We start from the raw sequence: 17,316 nt of genomic DNA, 5'->3' as shown, positions 1-17,316 counted from the left end.
TTACACATTCAAAAGCTCAAAAAAATTCGTCATGATGCATATAAAAATGCCCAGGTTTATAAAGACAAAATCAAGGCGTTTCATGACTAGAAGATATCTCATAAAAAATTTTAGTTGGACAGAAGATGTTGTCTTACGATCTGACACTAAGGATTTTTGTAGGTAAACTTCGAACCATATGGCTAGGTTCTTTCATTATTACTAAATTGTTTCCTCACGGTGCAATGGGAGTTAAAAGAGAGGAGTTTGAAAAATGCTTCAAGGTCAATAGACAAAAGTTGGAACATTTTTACGAGAACTTCCAAGTGCATGTAGTGGAAACATTAATTCTTGAGGAGAACAAATAAATTTGCAAGTTGTCGAGCTAACGACGTTAAACAAAAGTGTTTTTTGGAAAGCAACCCATATTTAAATTTATTAAATTTTGAATTCAGTTTAATTTAGGTTAAAAATGTAAATTAGTAAGATTGTTATTTAACCCATTTTAGCGTGTTGTTTCCTAAGAATGTTGGTGGAGGCTGTCATTTTTTATCCAAAAATCAGATTTTTATTGTGGCGTGGGCATGTCATGCTTAGTGCTGCCATTCTTTGCCACATACTCTACCCAAACCCAAAACTAGCCTAAAAAAGCCCAACCACCCAAATCTGGTCCAAATAGAAAAAAAGCCCAAAATTGACCCAAAATAAAAAAACCCAAAATCAGTTAAAAAACTCACGAAATGCAAACTCCCATTCCCTTTCTTCTTCCCCATTTTCTTTCTCTTCTCCATTCTTTCCTAATAAAACCTTAAACTCCATTAAAACCTTTTTTCATGTTGCTACCACCAAATGATGTCGTTCACCTCTCTTTCTCATCCCTAATCGTCACCGCACCTTCACCCATAAGAACAACCGCTTCTTCAAGTCCAAAAACTACCATCCCCCATCCTCAAAAAACCAAACCACCACACCACCAAACTTAAAATGTTGTTACGCCGCTTCAAAACACCAAACATCGGCACTTTTCAAACACCAAGAATCGATGATCCCCAAAATCCTAAACTATCGTCGTGCCTAGCACAACCACCGTGCGTTGCCACCACTCCTAATCCAAACATCGGCACCGCTATAGCCATGGTCGAACAAGAAATTAAGTAGTCGATAGTTTCTCGACTTCTCTTAATCGAGGTCGCAACTGAATGTCAGCCCGCCCGTCACGGATATTGATGACAAAGATTCAGAAGTGTTTCTACTGCCACCGACACAAGCTGTTGGCCTGAGTCGACACCACCGTCGAAGAAGCTTAACACCAGAGGAGGTAGAAAATCCAAAAATTAATTCAAATGCTTCCGATAAAGTAAGGTACAACGCCCCAAATTTTTGACCGATTTTTCTTTTTCTAACATATCCAATAGGATGTTCAAACGGAACTAGCACCTTCGATTACCATGATGTAAACTCCTCTACGTCGAAAGAGAGCAGCCACCGTACGTGCTCGACAACAACCGTCACACCAAGTGAACAACCAATATCAACTCTAGATAGCAGTACTGAAGTTGCTAGTATATCGAGTTCGCCAAATATTCCGCTTGAAGAAAAGTATCAACCACCTAAAGATAATAGACGCGACCAGCGATGACATACCTACACGATGCCACTGGAGGCGAGACTTTGGGGATTTCTGAATTTTACATCCTGGAACACCACACGAGATACAACGAAACTCGACATCGCCCAATCCTAGTTTGTAAGAATATCTTTCTTTTTACCTTCGATATACTTGATTTACAAGATGATGTATTTAATTATTTCAATGCTATTGGTTGAACAGATTATGCGACTATTAAATTTGTTGCATTCAATGAACTTATATATGAATTTTATGCAACATTTTGTTTCAATATAAATGCCATGAGGGCTGTTGAAACCTAAAACATCATCTGCTTTCGATTGTTTGGTAATACATTTAGAATGTCAGTTTTGGATTTCAACATAACCATGGGTTTTGTTGACCCTGATGATGTTCAATCTAATTCATACCATACTGCTTTACTCGACATACCTAGTGATTTCAATGTTGATGCGGCTTATTCGGCTCTGACTAACTCTATATTTCACACTTACAATTCTAAGACCTCTAAAGCTTTACCAATGTATGAACCAGCCCTGATACATTCATATATTTCTTGCTTTTAGTTATTCAGGTCGTGAAGAAACTTTATCTACCTTAACAAAGATGAAATTCTTCTTCTTATGGTGTATGCACTTCGGTTATAAGGTCAATTTAGTATATTGGTTTGCGCGTGGCTTCTATGCTATTTTACGAACTTATCGATCACTCACTCTCGGCTCATATATCACGTATTTAGCCACACAAATTTTTCAATCGAGAATTGATTTCTCATCTCTTACATGTGCATATGTTATGGATTGTTTAGATGAATATGGTCTAGATTCCATAGGATTACTTCTCGACACCCTTACTACGTTTTATTTTGTTCCCTCAAGTATATGAATTGCTCGCAACAACAGAGTTTTTCATCGACGACACAAAATCAACTGCTAGGGAGCAAGAGGAGCAGTCTCGTTCTGCTGTGGAGGAAAGACTAAACCGTATTAAGTCTCACTTAGACACAATTGGGGCTAAAATCTCAAATATCTTTATATTGAAAAGTGACTACATCCACCACCCTCCGCCAAATTAAGATGGGGAGTACACTTAACCCTTCTCTTTATTATTCTTTTAAAATTGCACGTTGAGGACAATATAGGCTAAGTAGAGGGGATTCGTAGGTCATGTTATAACTTCTTCTTTATTGTATGTGTTAATAATTATACTGAGATTATTCTTTAATTTGTTTTGAAATTGAACCTTCAATTCTTACGCTTAGTTAGTTCAAATATTTGGGTAATTCATGAATAACTTCTTATTACTTATTTGACTGCCAAGTGTTTTGTAGAATTGAAAATATTGTAGCTAAGTCAATATTTAATGGATATTGTTAGCTCTTTCAACTTGCTTAATAAAAGTACTCGAGTCTCATATGAGTAATTTTATCTTTTGTCAAAAAATGAAATAAGTAAAATATATATACATACTCCGTTAATTGCTTAGCTATGAGTGAAGATTTTGAAAATGTGACCAAATTGAGTAACCAGGATGAGGTGCTTAGGTTGTCATCACATTTCGTGTCAAAATATTCGAGTGACGAATCGAAACTAGCAACACTCCACTAACCGAGCTACCATGAGTAAGGAAAATAATATGTTTGATAGACATGTTAAATTGAGTAAACAGGTTGATGTGCTTTGGTTGTCATCTCATTTCGTGTAAAAAGATTCGACTATGTCCCAGACTTCTTGAAAAATTGATTGAAATCAAGCTTTAATTTAGTGAAATGGTGGAATTTTGTATACTATTAGAATATTATAAAATGCTTGTTGGTTAAACCTAGCAACTGTTTATTCATGCTTCACTTAAATTGTTTGCATTATTCTTGATTGTGGAAAGAGACTTAATTTCAAAACAAAATTGAATGATTTATAGTATGGGAATACACAACATGCTTGAGGACAAGCATTGGTTAAGTAGGGGGATTTAATAGCAAGTTAATTTTGTGTGTTTAATGTACTTATCTTTTGTCAAATCTTGAATAAAATGTTACTAAGCTTGTGATTTTTTGTTTAAATTTTATTAGGACGCAATTGGAATGTCGAAGTTCAAAAAATCAAACAAATTGGGCTTAATTGAAACAAAAAGCAAATGGCCAAATTTAAAAGTTGTAGAATTGGTGACTAATGAAAAAAATTAAATTTTGATATTGTCAAATCCTATAATTAGAAAAATAGCTAATTTTTTGTTGGATGCTAAACATAATTTTAGGAGATAGTCATGCTAAAATTAACTTTTGAGAGGTGTATAAAAGCCTTGTTTTAGCTTGGAATGACAGTCTCAAGCCTTGAATTTAGAATAATTTTTTCCTCTCTTACATCTGTAGCTTGTCAAGTACTCTTCCAAATCACTTATTTTTCTTATTTTTATACAATTGCTCTTTAAGACCCCTCTCTCTTTTCCACCTATCAACATTAAATTAAAACTCATTCTCATAATCCTAAAAAGCATGATCAATATCATGCTAAATTAATCCCCATTTAGCTTTAGTTCGATTATCGTTTCGATCAAGAATTGTGAGAAATGAATCCATTCTAAAATCTTATAACACAGTACTCATTAGCTCTCCGGAATATAGGATAGTAAAATTTTCCCCTCAAAGTTAATCCAATTTCAACTCAAAATGCACGTTGGGAGGAAGTTGTTTCGGCGTACATTTGGAAAAGCGAGTTAGTTGTCTGCCATATTTAAGTTCCTGCGAACAAAATGGCGTGTTTAGTTGGAAAAAAGTTGCATGGATTCCGTCAAGAGAGATAGTGATCGAATTTAAACAACCTACACTGTTGAGGTCGTTAATTTGACCCTACTTCTCTATACTACTGTTTAATTCAATTAGAGCGTAGAAATTTATATTTTGGGGTTTTGACGCCCATCAAATTTTGGCACCATTATCAGGGACTAGAAATAATTTTAATTTTTCTTTTCTTTTACTTATGACCAGGTCAAAATTGGGGACCTTGGAGTTTGAACTAAAAATTAAGAAGTTAGCTCGATCACTGCGAAAAGAAGTTATTTGACACGAAAAACAATTATAAGTAAAAGAATCTAAATACAAAACATTGTCTTTCACGGAAGAAATTGACAGTGAACTAGAAGAAATTGCAAATCAAATGATTCAATAGCTCGCTATGGTGCTGAATGAGCAACAACCGCTGTACATAACTTATCTGACGGGAGGAACACTAATTGAATTAAAATCGGGCTTAATTCATTTATTGCTCACTTCCTGCAGTTTCCAAAACGAGAACACCCACACTCATCTTAAGGAGTTCCATATGGTTTGCCTAAGCATTAAACTTTAGGGAGTAACCGAAGATCAAATTAAACCTTAGGATTTTCCTTTCTCGTTAGCCGACTCTACTAGAGAATGGTTGTTTCATTTACCTCCATGATCTGTTAATACACAGTCTGACATTTCTTGTTTGTTTCTTGACAGGTTCTTTCCAGTAGCTTGGGAAGCCGAATTAAGGAAAGATATTGTCGAAATAGGACAAAAGGAGACCGAATCACTTAATGACTATTGAGAGCGATACAAGAAGTTGTGTGCAAGTTGCCCACAACATGGCCTAATTGAACAATCACTTCTTTAATATTTCGATGAGGGGTTACTCCTTATGGAAATGAAAATGATGCTGCTAGTGGAGGAGCACTTGTTAACATGACTTCTTAAGGAGCAATGAAATTAATTTCAATCATTGATGTGAATTTCCAACAATTCCGACCAACTACAGAACCTAGAGACGGGTTCATAGGCTAAATACTCCATCTGTAAAAGATAAAATTGACAAGCTCACTAATGTAGCTCAAAATTTACTTGCAGGAAAAATGAACCCACTAGATTGTGCGGTATTTGTGCCATACCTGATCATCCAATAGACTCGTGTCTGATTTTACACGAGGATACAACAACACGAGTAGATACTATTGAAAACTTCTAGGGGCCACCCGAAAGGCGCTATAATTCACATTCAAATACTTACACTACGGGGTAGAGAGATCACCTCAATCTGAGCTTCAGATCGAATCCTCAGTACAACCATTTGTATCAGCCAAGACCACCTCTAACTTAACAAATTTAATCCCCAATTAGCTGCTATTACTGAAAAGTTCCAATAAAAGACTAAAGCACATTTATAAGAAATATATCAGCAAATAAGAAAGCTTGCACTTAAGATTGGTCGTTTGGAGCTCCAATGAAAGTTGTCATCTCAAAAAGAGTCAAATCCATGACATTATGTATGTGTTCTAGACCGGAATAAGGAAACATGATCTAATAATAACTATGAAGCCAGCTCCACAGAAACTATTTGTGGTACCACCCCCATTCCTTGGAAGATTGGCCCAACGTAAAAAGGGGCGAAACAAAAAAAATCCAAGAGACGTTCTAGAGCGTTGAAATTAACATAGCCCTACTTGATGCAATAAATGAAGTTCTACGCTATGCAAAATTCTTAAAAGAATTATGCATTAGAAAGAATAATCTCATGGGTAACAAAATAGTAGGTGTTGGAGAAAACTTCTCTGCAATTTTACAAATGAAAATTTCGCCTAAGTGTAAGGATCAAGGTATGTATGCTATATCTTACAAAATAGGTAATAGATCTCTTAATTTGGTTGTTGGCATTAATAAGGCTATGTGTGATTTAGGTGCATGTATTGCCTTTATCTATTTTTAAATTACTAAACATTGGTCTTTTGAAAGAAATAGGGGTGATAATCCAATTAGCAGAAATGTTAATTGTATCTAGAAGGGGTGTTGGAAAATGTCATCGTCAAAGTGAATGAACTAATCTTTTCTATAGATTTTTACATCGTTGACATGGAGGGTGACAACTTGAAAAATTCTTCCTATATTCTACTTGGGAGACAATTTTTAAGCACCGCGTGAATGAAAATTGATGTTTGGAATGGAACATTCACCATGGATTTTGACACTGAAGTGGTTAAGTTCAATATTTATGAGGAAATGGGTTGTCCTAGTGCAATGAAAAACGTCTCTAGTGTCGATATAATTCAATAATTGACAAACTTTCATTTTGAATATCACAAAGAGGATGAACTACAAACTGTGTTATGTAGGAATTTAGATCTCGATGCTATGGAAAAACATTAAGAATTATTGACGATCAAAGAACCAATACGTGAAGCTATCATTCGCATGGAGGCCTTGGAATTGGATCTCAAACCGTTACCGAAGCATTTAAGGATTTCAATAAATGAAAAGGAAAACCTAAACGGAGAAGCTTAACAACGCCTCAATCCACTGATGATGGAGGAATTCGGAAAGTGTTTTAAAGTCAATTGGAAAAGGTTGAAACCTTTCTACGATAACTTCCAAGTACATGTAATGGAAGAATTAATTCTCAAGTAGCTAAATTGATAACATTTCCAAGTCATCGAGCTAACGACGATAAATAAAAATGCTTTTTGGGAGGCAACCCAAATTTATTTTAATTCGTTTTAATTTATGTTAAAAATAAAAAAAATTATTTCATCTATTTTAATATAGTTTTCTAGGAGATACAATGGAGGCTCAAATATTAAATATCCTTGTTATATTGCAAAACGACCACATCCACCATCAAATTAAGACGAGGAGTACACTTGACTTTTCTCTCTATTATTCTTTAAAAATTGCATATTGAGGACAATGTGGGTTAAGTAGGGGGATTCGTACAACATGTCATGCTATTACTTTGTTCTTCGTTGCATGTGTTAATTCTTATACTAAGATTATTCTTTAGTTTGTTTTGAAATTAAACTTTCAATTCCTATGCTTAGTTAATTGAAATAATTGGATAATTCATGAATAACTGCTTATTATTTAATTTGATTGCCAAGTGTTTTGTAAAATGAAAAATATTGTGGCTAAGTCAACATTTAATGGAAATTGTTAGCTCTTTTGCTTAATAAAAGTACTCGAGTCTCATATAAGTAATTTTATCTTTTGTAAAAAAAATGAAATAAGTAAAATATATATACATACTCCGCTAACTGCTTAGTTATGAGTGAAGATGTTAGAAATGTGACCAAATTGAGTAACTAGGATGAGGTGCTTGAGTTGTCATATCATTTCGTGCCAAGATTCGAGTGACCAACCGAAACTTGCAAACACTCCTCTAACTAAGCTGTCATGAGGAAGGAAAAATAATATGTTTGAAGACGTGTCAAATTGAGTAACTGGGGGTGAGGTACTTTGGTTGTCATCTCATTCCGCGTAAAAAAATTCGATTATATCCAAAATTGTTGAAAATAATTTGATGAAGAACGATCGCCTTGCAAGTTTGAATAAGTTTTAAGTTAGTGAAGTAGTTGATTTTTGCATAACGTTAGAATTTTATAAAACGCTTGTTAATTAAACTTGGCAACTATTTATTCATGCTTTGCTTAAATTGTTAGCCTTTTACTTTGTTGTGGAAGGAAACTTGATTTCAAAAAAAAAAAAAAAATTGTTGAATGATTTCTAGTATGAGAATACACAACATGCTTGAAGACAACCATCGACTAAGTAGGGGAGATTTGATAGCAAGTTAATTGTGCATGTTTAATGTACTTATTTTTTGTCAAATCTAGAAAGAATGCTACTAAGCATTTAATTTCTTGTTTAAATTTTATCAGGACACAATTGAAATGCTGAAGTTAAAAAAATCAAGCAAATTGGATTAAATTGAAACAAATAAGTAAGAAAATGGGTCAAATTGAAAAGTTGCATAATTGGTGGCTGTTGAAAAAATCAGATTTGATGTTGTCAAATCCAATAATTAGAAAAATATATTACTTTTTGTTGGATGTGAAACATGATTTTAGAAGGTAGTCATGATAAAATTAGCTTTTGAGAGGTGTATAAAAACCTTGTAATTTTAACACAACTACCTCCTAAAATTATGTTTAACATAAAAAATCAAATATTTTTCTAATTATAGAATTTGACAGCATCAAAATTTGATTTGTTTTCATTAGCCACCAATTCTACAATTTATCTATTTGGCTCCTTTCCTTGTTTTTTGTTTCAATTTAGCCCAATTTACTTGATTTTTTTTACTTCGGCATTCCAATTGCATCCTAATAAAATTTAAATAAGAAATCACAAGCTTAATAGCATTTTATTCAAGATTTGACCAAAAATAAGTAAATTAAACACACAAAATTAACTTACTATTAAATTCTCCCTACTTAGCTGATGTTTGTCCTCAAGCATGTTATTTATTCCCATACTAGAAACCATTCAATAATATTTTTTTTCAAAATAAATTCTCCTTTCACCACCAAGCATAATGCAGACAATTTAAGTGGAGCATAAAGAAACAGTTTCTAAGTTTAACCAACAAGCATTTCATAAAATTTTAACATTATACAAAAATCAACTACTTCACTAACTTAAAACTTAGTCAAATTTTTAGTGATTCTCAATAAAAAAATTTCAATAAGTTTGGGACGTAGTTGAATCCTTTTATGCGAAATGAGATGACAACCAAAGCACCCTACCCCCAGTTACTAAATTTAACACGTTTCCAAACAGATTATTTTTTCCTTACTCATGGCAGCTCGGTTAGCGGAGTGTTTGCAAGTTTTGTTTCGTCACTCGAATCTTTTGATGCGAAATGAGATGACAACCTAAACACCTCATCCCGGTTACTCAATTTGGTCACATTCCCAAAATCTTCACTTATAACTAAGCTGTTAGTAGAGTATGTATATATATTTTACTTATTTCATTTTGTTTTACAGAAGATAAAATTACTTATCTGAGACTCGAGTATTTTTATTAAGTAAGTTTAAAGAGCTAACAATTTTCATGAAATTTTGACTTAGTCACAATATTTTCAATTCTATAAAACACTTGGCAATCAAATTAGGTAATAAGAAGTTATTCATGAATTACCCAAAAATTTGAATTAACTAAGAATAGGAATTAAAAGTTCAATTTCAAAACAAATTAAAGAATAATCTCAGTATAAGAATTAACACATGCAACGAAGAACAAGTAATAGCATGACATGTCCTACGAATCCCCCCTACTTAACCCACATCGTCCTCAATGCGCAATTTTAAAAGTATAAAAAAGAGAAGGGTTAAGTGTACTCCTAATCTTAATTTCGCAAAGAGTGGTGGATGTGATCACCTTGCAATATAACGAGGATATTTGAGATTTGAGCCTCCATTGTGTCTCTTAGAAAACAACACATCAAAATAGATTAAATAATAATTTTTATTTATTTTCAACATAAAATAATCTGAATTAAAATAAAGTAAATAAATATTGGTTGCCTCGTAAAAAGCGTTTTTGTTTAACGTCGTTAGCTCGACAACTTGAAAATGTTATCTATTTGGATCCTTAAGAATTAATTATTCTATTACATGCACTTGGAAGTTCTCGTAGAAAACTTTCAACCTTTACCAATTGACTTTAAAGCACTTTTTGGGTTCCTTCATTATTGGTGGATTGAGACGTCTTTGAGCTTCTCCATTCAAGTTTACCTTTTCCTTTATTGGAATCTTTAAATATTCCAATAACGGTTTGAGCTCTAATTCCGAGGCCTCCATGTGAATGTCAGCCTCACGTATTTGTTCTTTAATAATAAATAATTCATGTTTTTCCATAGCATCGAGATCTAAATTCTTGCATAACACAATTTGTAATTCATCCTGTTTGTGAAATTTAAAATGAAAGTTTATCAACAGTTCAATTATATCAACATTAGAGACATTTTTTTATTTCACTAGGATGACCCATGTTTTCATAAGCATTGAACTTAACCATTTAACCGTCAAATTTCATGGTAAGTGTTTTACTCTGAACATCAATTTTTTGTTTATGCGGTGCTTAAAAATGGTCTCCTGAGTAGAATATCGGAAGAATTTGTTAAGTTGTCATCCTCCATCTCAACGATGTAAAAATCTATAAAAAAGATTAGTTCGTTCACTTTGACGAAGACATTTTTCAACACCCCTTCTAGATACACAACTAGCATTTCTGCTCATTGGATTATCAGCCCTGTTTCTTTCCAATGACTAGTGTTTAGTAATTTAAAAATAGATAAAGGCATAACATTAATTCATGCGCCTAAATCACACATAGCCTTATTAATGCCAACATTACCTATTTTGCAAGATATAGCATACATACATTGATCCTTACACTTAGGGGAAATTTTCCTTTGTAAAATCGTAGAGACGTTTTCTCCAACACTTACTATTTTGTTACTCATGAACTTTTTCTTTCTAATGCATAATTCTTTTCAGAATTTCGCATAGCGTGGAACTTTATTTATTGCATCAAGTAGGGCTATGATAATTTCAACTCTCTAGAACGTCTCTAGGATTTCTTTTTCTTTTTGCTCCTTTTTACATTTGGCCAACATTCTAAAGAACGTGGGTGGTACCACAAATGGTTTCTGTGGAGCTTGCTTCGTAGTAGTTGTTGGATCATGTTTCTGTTATTCCCGTCTAGTTTTGTAGTCACAATTCATGCCAGGTGTTGGCCCCAAAATTGTTTCGCTTTTTAAGGTTATAACACTTACATTTTGTCGTGGATTTGGCTTTGTTTAAGACAACAACTTTTCTTAGGGCTCCAAACGACTAATCGTAAGCGCAAGCTTACTTATTTGCTAATATATTTTTATGTGTGCTTCAGTATTTTGTTGGAACTTTTCGATACTAGCAGCTAATGTCTCCATTATGGCTTCAAAAGATGTCTTTGGGGGGTTAAATTTGTTAAGTCAAAGGTGGCCTTAGTTGATATGACTGGTTGTACTGAGGATTCGATCCAAAGCTTAGATTTAGGTGATCTCTCGACCCTGCATTATAAGTATTTGGAAATGGATTATAATGCCTTTCGGGTGGCCTCAAGAAGTTTCCAATGGCATCTACTCGTGCTATTGTGTCCTCGTGTAAAATCAAACACGAGTCTATTGGATAATAATGCATGGCACAAATACCGCAAAATCGAGTTGGGTTCATTTTTCTTTCAAGTAAAGTTTTAACTACATTGGTGAACTTGTCAATTTTATCTTCTAAGGATGGAGTACTTAGCTTATAAACCCGTCTCTAGATTCTATAGTTGGTCAGAATTGTTGGGAATTCGCATAAATGGTTGAAATTAATTTCATTGCTCCTTGAGGAGTCATGTTAACAAGTGCTCCTCTACTAGCAGCATCGATAATCTTCATTTCCATAAGGAGTAAACCCTCATAGAAATATTGAAGAAGTGATTGTTCAGTTAGGAAATATTGTGGGCAACTTGCACACAATTTTTTGTATCGCTCCTAGTAGTCATAGAGTGATTCGGTCTTCTTTTGTCATATTCCAACAATATTTCTCCTTAATTCAGCTACCTGAGTTATTGGAAAGAACCTGTTAAGAAACAAATAATAAATGTCAAATAATCTATTAACTAATTCTGAAGGTAAATAAAAGAACCATTCTCTAGCAAAGTCGGCTAGTGAGAAAGGAAAAAAACCTAAAGTTTAATTTGATATTCAGTTACTCCTTAAGGTTTCATGCTTAGGCAAACCATGTGGAAATCCTTAAGATGAGTGAGGGTTCCTGTTTTGCAAATCACAGAAAGCAAAAAATAAATAAATTAAGCCAAATTTTAATTCAAATGTTGGTCCTCTCGTCGGATAAGTTATGCACAACATTTGTTGCTCATTCGATGCCACAACAAGCTATCGAATAGTTTGATTCATCATTTCTTTTGGTTCATTGTCAATTTCTTTCGTGTAAGACTATTTCGTATTCGAATTCTTTTAATTGTTTTCCGCGCTGAATAACTTCTTTTCGCAATGGTCGAGCTAACTTCTTAATTTTTTATTTAAACTCCAAAGTCCTCGATTCTGATCTAGTCATAAGTAAAAAAAATGAAAAATTAGAATTATTTCTAGTCTCTGTAAATGACGCCAAAATTTGATTGGCGTCGAAACCATCAAATATAAGTTTCCTACGCTCTGACAAAATTAAACAGTAGTATAGAGAAGTAGGGTCAATCACACAAGGACTGGGACTCCTAATTTTCGTGTTATGTGACCAGATTCCTTAGCCTAAGCAATTGTCGTGCCCAGGACTTGTACGTGCAGAGCTGAAAAAATAAATAAAACGAAATTTTAGTTAATAAAGGAAAATAAAAATAAAAATAAAAATAAAAATAAATAGAACATAATAATAATAGAATGATAATTGCAAAATAAAGTTAAGTAATTTAAATTAAACTTATAAATCAAATATGTGAATTCGTAGCCTTAGCCTCAATACACTCCAAACTCGAATCGATCCTTTAAAATGGATTTTACTTTCAAACGATAAACTAGTTATAACAATCAAGGATATCTCAACCGCCAACTCTTCCTTGTGTAGTTGGTTCCGGTACGACTTACAAACCAACCCTTACTGGTTATCTAACCACGTAACACTCCTCCACCATTTAAAATCTTGATAGCTTTATGATCTAGAAGAGCCCAACTCAAATTAACAACCTAAACCACGTGGGTTATTTAAATTCATAACCATCTCAATTAATGGAATTCAAATAGCTTTTTCTAACTGGAAATGTCAATTTGTTCGCGAAAACTCGAATATGGTAGACAACCTACTCGCTTTCCCAATTATACGCCAAAATAACTTCCTCTCAACGTGCACTTTGAACTGAAATTAGATTAATTTTGAAGGAGGAATATGACTATCCTATATTCTAAAAAGATAATGAATACCATGTTGTAAAATTTTAGTGCAGATTCATTTTTCACAATTCTCTATCGGAACGATGATCAGACTAAAGCTAAATGAAGATTAGTTGAGTATGATATTAATCATGCTTTGTAGGATTATAAGAATGAATTGTAATGTAATGTTGATAAATGAGAACCAAACGCCTCTAATCAACCTATTACAGTTGATTTCCTATTACACCTCTATTCCATTACGCCTCTAATCCAATACAGCGAACCAAACGTGCTCTTAATATACATACTTAATTGACTCATGGCACTATTATATTCCTTTATATGCATACATAACATGATATACCTTTCATTTCAGGACAATATATTCACTTTAAACGCAACCTTCGTTACCCGGACTCGGCTGTTTGGGGTGCCGTACCCGTGTCGACACGATCCGACACAAATTCTGACATGGGATACGGGTCAGATCTGGCAAAAAACGGTGGACACGGCTGTGGGTAATAAACTGAGAAAAGAAGAAAAAGCTTTGATTTGCAGAGATGAGGGAAGAGATAGACATGGTAGAAGGAAGGTGAAGATAGAAGAAAGAGAACAAAAAGACATACCCTATAATTGCTTTGACTTTAACGTCAGGCACAATTTTCGGGAAGTGGAGAGTCTGACAGAGAAAAAAGAAAAGGGGAAGGCGAATAGTCTGATAAGGACAAAAAAATAAAAAAATAAAAAAATAAAAAATGAAATAAGTTATGGGTATATAGAGTTGTACATAGGCCGGGTTGAATCGGGCTCGGTCAAATCTAATTAAAATTTTAGGTCTATTTGTTAGGATAAGTTTGATTCGGCCCGAAGAATAAGTTTAAGATTTTGTTCAAGTTTAGCTCGAACAAAAATATTAATTTTTTATATTATTTATTATATAAATTTTAAATATACATAATATATCAAAAATATTAAAATAAATATTTTCCAATAAATAAAAAATAAAATTAAAAACATATGTATACTTAAATAACACTAGCATATGTGTAATTTAACAAACAAATGCTTCTAAAATAGTAATAAAATTAACAATAAAACAAGAGTTATATAATATACAAATAATAACAACAAAATAGTTCCAACATAATAGTGAGATGGTAGTAAAATAGTGAAAAAATAACAAGAAAATAGCAAAATGAAAATAAAAAAATAGCAATAAAAAGCAATATATTTTTTTTCATATTCAAGCCAAGCTAAGCCAAAAAAGTCTTACCCAAGGCTCGACCCGTTCTCTAAACAAATTTTATTTTTTTGCCCAATCCCAATTTTCGAGCCTATATTTTTATCCAACTCTTCCAGTTTTTAAGCAGGCCTTCGGGCCTAGTTGAGTGGCCCGATCCATGGACAGGTATATGGGTATAGTATTAAACCAATTAAAAGATTTGACTAAAATGGCCACTTAATCATTAAACTTTTAACGGATTACTTATTGGACTTACAAAAAAAAAAAAATTTATTCTTTTAGTCCTTTTAAAACAATTTTAAATTAATTCCTTAAACCCCTATAAAAAAACCCATGTTAAAAAAACATAAAAAATTGCTAGATCTAGTCTCCAATATGTTTTTGTCGTCATCTTCCTCCACTATCTCTTCTATTTCCACTTCCGGTATCAACACTAATGTTCCCATTTATTTATTTTCTCACTAAATAAATTTCAATTGCACCATTCTTTCAAATGCACCATTATTTATGAAAAGATGATAATTCTTCACATATTTTTTTAAAAGAAAATTTCAAAGTCTTTTTGTTAACTCAAGCAGTGAAACCAAACAATAATTGCATTCCAGTTAAATCAAGCCAAAAATAATGAAAAAATTAAAAATACGCACAATTTTCTGTTAACCCAAAGAGTAAAACCATGATAAAGTTTTCTTATTCGAGCGAAGGACGACGAAGCAGAGACAATGGCAACATCATATAGGGCGAAGCTATGATAAATCGATGTATTTTCTTTTGCCTAAACATAAAAAAAATGAAAACTTAGCAAGTATAGCAATAATGTCAACTAAAATTTTGTAATTTTTAAAGAGGCTAAAAGAACCTTTTTTTTTTTTTTGTAAATTTCAGGTCTATTAAACAATCCATTAAGGGTTCAACATCTAAGTAACCATTTTGGTTAATTTTTCTAATGGTAATGACTAAATTAATAAAAAAAATTATAATCAAAATAGAAATCCAAGTTATTTTAGAATGATTTCAGTATAGCTTACCTAAAATACTTTTAAGATATTTTAAAAATTCTACGTTAAAATCATTAATTTAGTTTTTTATTAAAAATAGTATTATAAAAAATCCACCTTAAGTATTGGTGTCCAAATTTTGGAGGGTGTCCCCATATAAATTTTGTTATCACTTGACAAATCTTACACTTGAATCCTTATCAGTGTCGGACACCCATGCCCCCAAGTCCCATTAACATATAATGGAACCATCATAAATGTTGACCCTAGCAATGGATAGTTCTACAATGTCTACAACGAGTGTTTAAATTATCTTTCAGTTCTATGCAGAGAAATTTTGGTGCACTCAACATGGTGAAATATATTCACTTACTGTTAGTAAAAACATAAATTGAACAATCCCTCATTTATTCATTGAAATATATCTTTAGTGAAAAAATTTCTATGCAGGCTTAAAGTCCAGTTACTTATTCAAGACCATACAGCACAAATGGAGTTAATGGTCTTGGGCCGCACCATTGAGAAATTAACTGGAGCAACATTTGCCCAACTCCTACAACTCAGCCAAATGGACAAAAAGGCCTTCCCTGGTCAAAAAATTAATTCGGTCGAGGTTGATTAATAATTTTTTAAAAGTTTAGTTAATAGTTAATTCGGTTTAAAATCGATTAATTAACTGAATTAATTGAAAATTTATATTTGTTATATACATTTTACATATATTAAATTTAGTTAATTTTTTTTATACTTGTTTTAACTAAAAAACAAAAAAAAACATATAAATTTCGGTTAATTCGGTTAACCGATCGAATTTACTGGAAAAATTCGGTTCGGTTAATTTTTTTAAAAAAATTTCGATTCGATTTACGATTAAAGATTTAAAAAATTCGGTTAATTCGATTAATACTGGTTCGGATCGATTAACCGATTGAACACTAATTCCAGAGTTTTGACAACATGTACTATAAACTACTGACTGTGACAAAACGAAGGTGAAAAAGGAAGGCCAGCAACAAAACATGACCCCCCTACACTGGAAAATGATGCAACCATTAATGCAGAGGTCAATACGTTTCCAGCAAAAAAACTGAAAACCAGGTTCGAATCTTTACTAATATATATAACTCATTGGTTACCATCACCTCATACATAAATTTCTCAAACAATTCTTAAACAACAAACCAATTCAATCCCCCTGATCCATTCTTTGTCGCATATTCAAAGCAAACCTACAATGGAAGAGAAAACAGAACCTTCAGCGGCGGACAAACACCAAGATGATGAACAAAGCACCAACACAGAATCTAAGGTATTTTTTTAGCTACAACCCACTTTATCCATTCCTTTAATCTTACATTAGTGCCACGCTTGACTTCCATATAACCAGCTTTATTTTTCAATGTGGCCACCATGGCAGTATCAACCTTTTGTCTAAGTATGGTAAATACCAAGAAGAAGCATATACAACAGAGCCTACAGTATGAAGGAAGAAACATGAAGGAGCAGCAGCATATCCGCCCCAACCACCAGAAAGAAGACAATTAAAAGTAAGTCTGATTGTTATGCTTAACTTCAAATTCAGTTACATTAATACTCAAGCTAAGCTATCAAATATTAAAATAAGTTTGATTATATTCATTTCTGAGCTGAAAAGAATCAATGAGATCATCAGTTCAATGTCAAAGTAACACACTAATTGGCAGAACTCAAATCAATAAATTATGGGGTGAAAATTGCAATACAAAAAAAAAAAAAAAAACTTACTTT

The 17,316-nt window shown here is 32.8% G+C and overlaps 1 long non-coding RNA gene across 3 annotated transcripts; it reads left to right on the top strand.

Moving 5' to 3' along the window:
* The first annotated feature begins 721 nt into the window (after window positions 1-721).
* Window positions 722-2,869, top strand: LOC105784418 (uncharacterized). 3 transcript variants are annotated; one of them, XR_008192609.1, is made up of 3 exons: window positions 722-1,297; window positions 1,395-1,726; window positions 2,176-2,481. It is a non-coding gene; the product is annotated as an uncharacterized LOC105784418 (long non-coding RNA). The 3 variants fall into 3 exon arrangements; XR_001130505.2 differs by lacking the exon at window positions 2,176-2,481 and adding an exon at window positions 2,512-2,869 and having other exon boundaries at window positions 723-1,297; XR_008192608.1 differs by lacking the exon at window positions 2,176-2,481 and adding an exon at window positions 2,488-2,869 and having other exon boundaries at window positions 723-1,297.
* Window positions 2,870-17,316: the final 14,447 nt, after the last annotated feature.

The sequence above is a fragment of the Gossypium raimondii genome, chromosome 13 (genome assembly GCF_025698545.1).
Source record: "Gossypium raimondii isolate GPD5lz chromosome 13, ASM2569854v1, whole genome shotgun sequence".
In the NCBI taxonomy this organism is placed as follows: Eukaryota; Viridiplantae; Streptophyta; class Magnoliopsida; order Malvales; family Malvaceae; genus Gossypium; species Gossypium raimondii.
This window is presented reverse-complemented; position numbering and strand designations above follow the sequence as displayed.